The sequence below is a fragment of the Petaurus breviceps genome, unplaced genomic scaffold (genome assembly GCF_028583685.1).
Source record: "Petaurus breviceps papuanus isolate PSGF00001 unplaced genomic scaffold, PetGlider_PUasm1.0 38, whole genome shotgun sequence".
Taxonomy (NCBI): Eukaryota; Metazoa; Chordata; class Mammalia; order Diprotodontia; family Petauridae; genus Petaurus; species Petaurus breviceps.
This window is the reverse complement of record NW_027186304.1, coordinates 18,062,925-18,069,708: the sequence shown is the minus strand read 5'-3', so window position 1 is coordinate 18,069,708 and position 6,784 is coordinate 18,062,925.

Below are 6,784 nucleotides of genomic sequence, written 5' to 3'. Positions count from 1 at the left end.
GAGAAGGAAATGTCAAACCTCTCCAGTATCTTTGCCAAGAAAACTTCAAATGAGGTCGTGAAGAGTCAGACACTATCGAAAGACTAAACAACTATATATGTGTATATGTATATGTATGTATGTCATATACCATATTAGGCTTTAAACTCCATGAAGGCATGGTTTGTCTTATTTAAACTTTTGATCTTGTTTAGTGCCTAGCACAACAACACTTTTAGGTATTTCATGAGTACTTACTGAATTAAATTGGTAATGCTTTTCCAGAGTTTGATGGATGCCTTATTCCAGATAATATATAAATTGTTTGGTAAGATCAGTCCTTGGGAAGCCCCATAATGAATATTTCCTTCTCTAAACCAATTCCTTATCCATGACAAAAATTGACCCTAGATCTATGGCAACCATTTTAAAATGAAATAAGATTTAACCTTTTTTAAAGTCTAGCTGCTTCATGAAGCTTTCTCTGGATTCTCTTTAGGACTGATCCCTACCTCTTTCAGTCTCTTAGTTTGACTTCATCAATGCACTGAATCTTATTCTAACTTATATTATAAGTGTTTGAATACATGACCTGCAGTCATAGATTCATTTAATCTCAGCATTGGCTGAAACCTCAGAGATTATCTTGTTTAGCCCATGCCCAAATGGGAATTTCTTCTAAAATAAAATCCCTAGCAAGTGGTCTTCCAGCCTGTATTTGAAGACTTCTCATAATGGCAATCCATTTTCTCCCAAATACTTTTGGACAGCATTGATTGTTGGAAATTTTTTCCACTTGAATCCAGATGACAAAGATATGTCTCTAAGTTTCTTCTATTTTTCTAGTTCTGAATTCTGGAACCCAGAAGAACAAATTGTAATTTCTCTTCTAGTTATTGATCAATCCTTCAAATTCTTAAAGACAGCTCTCATTTCCCTCCCTCTCCCTTTTCCCTCTGTATCTCCTCCCTCCTTCCCATTGGATTTTAAATTCCTTGAAGGCTGACACTGGGTCTCCATAGTACCTAATACTGTGCCTTGAACTGAATCAAATACTCAAATGGATCTATGACCTCTGCTTTTTGAATGTTCTCTCCAACAATGCAAATCAAAATCTATTCATTACTGTCCATCCTTCCTCGCTTCTTATTCATATCCCCCTGCCATAAATCTTTCATAAAGGGCTCACCCCACTTGTGGGAAGTCTTGCTCATTTTCTTCTGACATTGTGAATGTATCTGTGGAGCACTTTGACTTTCCATCCGTCATCTCTTCTCCTCATCATGTGGCCAACCCATCTCTCTTCTCATCATAAAATTTCTTGAAGACATCTTTACTTCCTGTTCTTATGAGATAACATATATGAAGTACTTTGTAAATCTCAGAGTGCTTTGAAAATATTAAATATAATGATGATAATAAATAATTGGTAATATTTATACCCACAAGTTATCTTCCCTTTTTTCATTTTTAACTCTTTGGGGACTATTATATTCCACATTTTGCTGCCATTCAGCAATACGGGTAAAATGTTGGTATTAAAGAATATGAGGAAACTTGAAGTAATCAAAAGAGTTTTGCAGTTTTCCAAAGGCAATACTGGTATTTCCCTATTATTCAACTTTCAACCAGCTAATTGTCCCTCTGTACTGTCTGTTCCATTTTTTAAAAGTTAATTTATTTATTTTTAGTTTTTGACATTCACTTCCATAGCTTTTAAATTTTCTCCCCATCCCTCCCTTCCCCCCCCCAAGATAGCATGCAATCTGATATAGGCTCTCTATATATGCATTCTATTAAAAATATTTTCACATTAGTCATGTTGTATAGAAGAATTAAAAGGAATGGGAGGAACCATGAGAAAGAAGAAAACAAAACAAAAAAAGAAAATGGTCTGCTTTGCTCTACATTCAGACTCCATAGTTCTTTCTCTGGATGTGGATGGCATTTTCTATCATGAGTCCTTTGGAATTGTTTTAGGTCCTTGCATTGCTGAGAAGGGCTAAGCCTATGAAAGTGAATGAGTCCTCATGTACTGTGGCTCTTACTCTTTACAATGTTCTCCTGGTTCTGCTCCCCTCACTCAGCATCAGTTCATATAAGTCTTTTTAGGTTTTTTTCTGAAGTCCTCCTGTTCATCATTTCTTATAGCACAATAGTATTCCATTACATTCATATACTACAACTTCTTCAGCCATTCCTCAATTGAGGGCATCCCCTCAACTTCCAGTTCTTGGCCACCACAAAAAAAAAAAAAAACTGCTGTAAATGTTTTTGTACATGTGGGTCTTTTCCCCATTTTTATGATCTCTTTGGGATACAGCCCTAGAAGTGGTATTGCTGGGTCAAAGGGTGTGCACATTTTTTTAGCCCTTTGTGCATAGTTCTAAATTGCTCTACAGAATGTTTAGATCAGTTCACAACTCTACCAACAATGAATTTGTGTTTGATTTTCCCACATCTTCTCCAACATTTCTTATTTTCCTGTTTTGTCATGTTAGCCAGTCTGATAGATGTGATATGGTACCTGAGTTGTTTTTGATTTGAATTCCTCTAATCAATAGTTATTTAGAGCATTTTTTCATGTGACTATAGATAGCTTTAATTTCTTGCTCTGAAAACTGTCTGTTCATATCCTTTGACTATCAATTGAGGAATGGCTTGTATTATAAATTTCACCCAGTTCCCTATATATATATTTAGAAATGAAGCCTTTATCAAAGAGAGTAGTTGTAAAAATTCTTTCCCAATTTTTTGCTTCCTTCCTAATCTTGGTTGCATTGGTTTTGTTTGTGCAAAACCTTTTCAATTTAATGTAATCAAAATTATCCATTTTGCATTTCATAAAATTCTCTATCTCTTATTTGGTCATAAATTCCTCCATTCTCCATAAATCTGACATATAAACTATTCCTTGGTCCCCTAATTTGTCAGTCTTTTTATCTAAATTGTGAACTCATTTGGACTTTATTTTGATATATGGTATTGGACATTGAGCTATGTCCAGTTCCTGCCATACTATTTTCCAGTTTTCCCAGCAGTTTTTGTCAGCAAGTTCTTATCCCAGAAGCTGGGGTCTTTGGGTTTATCAAACAGTAGATTGCTGTAATCATTGACTACTGTGTCTTGTGTACCTAATGTATTCCACTGATCTACCCCTCTATTTCTTAGACAGTATCAAGTGGTTTCAATGATTGCTGCTTTATAATATAATTTAAGATCTGGTATGGCTAGCTCACCTTTCCTAACATTTCTTTTCATTAATTACCTTGATATTCTAGACCTTTTGTTCTTCCAGATAAATTTTGATTTTTTTCTAGCTCTAAAAAACAAGTTTTTGGTACTTTGATTAGTATGGCACTGAATAAGTAAATTAATTTAGGTTGAATTGTCATTTGTATTATGTTAGCTTGGCCTACCCATGAGCACCTGATGTTTTTCTTTCTTTTTTTTGGAAGGCAATTGGGGTTAAGTGACTTGCCCAAGGTCACACAACTATTTTTTGTGTTAAGTGTCCAAGGTCAGATCCAAACCCAGGTCCCTGACTCCAGGGCCAGTGCTCTATTCACCGCACCACCTAGCCACCCCTACTGATGTTTTTCTAATTATTTAGATCTGACTTTATTTGTGTGAAAAGTGTTTTGTAATTGTTTTCATGGTTTCTGGGTTTGTTTTGGCAAGTAGACTCCTAAATACTTTATAATGTCTTCAGTAACTTTAAGTGGAATTTCTCTTTCTATCTCTTGCTGTTGGGCTTTTTAGTAATGTATAGAAATGGTGATGGTTTGTGTGGGTTGTCTGTTCCATTTTTGCATAAAGATGGACAATCCAAATGTAAGTCATAGTCTGGGCAATAGTCATTCTTCATCCTTTATGTCTCTCTTGTGTGAGTGGTGAGGCTAAACTTCTTGGAGTGATTACAAACCCATTTCAGGAGGCTTTGCAATGTTCTGCCACTTGATACAATGTCATCTGCAAAGAGTAGCATCGGGAGGTTGTCACCTCTCCAACTTGGATTCCACTCTACCTCTCCTCCATCACAGAAGCAAATAACTTTGACAAACATGAGTTTTTGTTTTTTGCCTGGCCTGGTATATATGAACAGAGAGTCATGAATAGGATTGTTATGTCTCTCAAGGTTTCTTGAATGATTTTGATGTGTGGAGGAGAAATACCTTTTTTAAAAAGAGCCTGTATGGTGGCATTTTGTTCTACTGTATCACATGGGTTTTGTTTTTGTTTTTAATAAGCAACAAACGATGTACACAGTGAGCAAGAGGATGACATGAGCAGGCAGACGCTTTAGGAAAATCAATTTGGCACCTGCGTGGGGGATGGGTGGAGGAGGGCAAAACCTGGGGCAGAGAGACCAATTATTTAAGACCAAGCATAATATTCAATAGTCCAGGTGAAAGATGATAAACACTTGAACTTGGATGGAAGCGTTTTGTGACTAGAGAGAAGGGAACCTATACAAGAGGCATTGTGAAGGTAGGAACAAGAAGGTTGGCAAAGCATTGGATATTTGAGGTAAGAACCTGGGAGAGAGTAAGGAGTCAAGGATGATGCACAGATTGTGAGACTAGAATGGTCCTGAAAACAATTGGGAAGTTGAGAACAATAGAAGGTATGGGGGGGAAAAGGTGAATTTTATTTTGGACAAGTTGAGTTTGATCTGCTTGCTGGACAGTTTAAGATATTCAGAGGGCAGTTACTGATATGAGACTGGCGCTACGCTGATGCAATGTTTCATCCAAAGTTACGTCTTTGAATGCATTAATTATTGTACGTGGGATAAGCTAGAAAGTCTGTCCTCTTTTTTAGTGTCCTCTTTCTACACTTCACTCTCTTGTTTAGACAACCCCCTTTCCGCTATAGATGCATAACAAGGATGAGGATTCAGCAAAAGATAATGAAGAACAGTAGGATAGGCAGGGGGAGAACCAAGAGGGAGCCGTGTCATGAAAACCTGGAGAGGAGAGGGTATTTAGGATGAGAAAGCGATCAGCAGTGTCGGCTTTGAGAGTGAGACCAAGAGGATGAGGACTAAGGAATTTTGGAGACGATAGAGGAAACGAAAAGCTTGATTTCAAAGGGTTAAGAAAAGAGTGACGAGAGGAAGTAGAAGCACTGCCAAGAAGGGATATAAGATGGCAGAGATGTTAAGATGATAGTTAGTGGGGATAATTGGCTCAAGTAAGGGTTTTTAAGAATGGGGGACACATGAATGTCAAAAAAGGCATAAGTAGATAGGGAGAGATTGAAGATTAGAGAAATTACAGATGGGAGAGTTGGCAAACAAAACCCCAAAGTAATGAAAATATAAGTATTATGTTGGATAACCCAAAGTTACCAACTACTTGGCTTAGGACTTAATTTGGCAAAACTAGAAAGCAGGATGGTATCAATTAGGTTTAGACAAACATCTTATACCATATGCCACATTAAATACCAAATGTATATATGACGTGAACATATATGATTATATTATAAATAAATTAGAGAAGGGAATATCTTTCATAGCTACTGATAGGGAGATAATTCTTACCTAAATAAGGGTTAGAAGTTATTACATTTAAAATTTTGATTAAATAAAATTGACTTTTGAACAAATAAGATAAATGTAGTTAGAATTAAAAAGGAAACAATTAATTGAGGAAAAATATCCACAGCAAATTTATTTGACAAAACCTCATATCCAAGGTATGTAAATAATTGATACAAATATATGAAAACAAGAGCTATTCCCTAATAGATGAATGATCAAAGGATATGAAATATGTCCTTAAATAATGAACAAAGTGTTAAACACTAAAAAAAATTTGGAATCACTAATAATTGCAGAGATTCAAGTTTAAATAATGCTAAAGTTCTATTCCATACCCATCAGAAGATGAGAATAGAAAAAATAAAATTATTACTCTTAGAGGGGTTTGGGGAAAATAGGCATATTAATGCATTGGTGGTGGATCTGTGAACTGGCTCTGGAAAAGAATTGGGAACTATACCCAAAAGATTATTAAGCTGCACATTCCCTTTATCCCAGAGATACTACTGTTAGGCATCTAGCCTAAAGAGATTAAGGATAGAGGAAAAAGACAAATTTATGCAAGAATATTTATAACAACAATTTCCATAGCAAAGAATTGTAAACTAAATAGGGGGATAAATGAGTGGGGATATATATATAAAGAAACATCAAAAACTATTTTACAAAGCACAAAAGAAAAAAAAATTCACAAGGAGCCATAAAAGAATCAACAATTTTCTTGCTACTTTTAAGACATTATTTATTTCTCAACAACAAACTGCAAAATAAAAACTCATGGTTTCTTAGACAAACTTCTTTTTTATTTTTTTTTATGTTGAAAAGATTGATTTATATTGACATATTTTATATTGATTATTAAATTCATACTAAAATGGAAATTTAGTTAAAAAATAAGAATAGATATTACTAGTTATTGATATTCTCTCAGTCACTTTTTAAAATGTTAATATGATCTAAATTTTTTTCCCTACATCTTTAGTATCTTCCCCTTCTTTTGTTATCCAGTAGAGTCTGACTCTTTATGACCCCATTTGGGATTTTCTTAGTAAAGATACTGGAGTGGTTTGCCATTTCCTTATCTAGGTCATTTTACAGATGAGGAACTAAGGCAAACAGGTTCAAGGAACTTGCCCAGGGTCACATAGCTAGTAAGTTTCTGAGGTCAGATTTGAACTCAGGAAGATTAGTCTTATTGACTCCGGGCCTAGCACTCTAAGCTCTTCTTTGTGCAAACTAGCTACTCTTTCCCTCCTT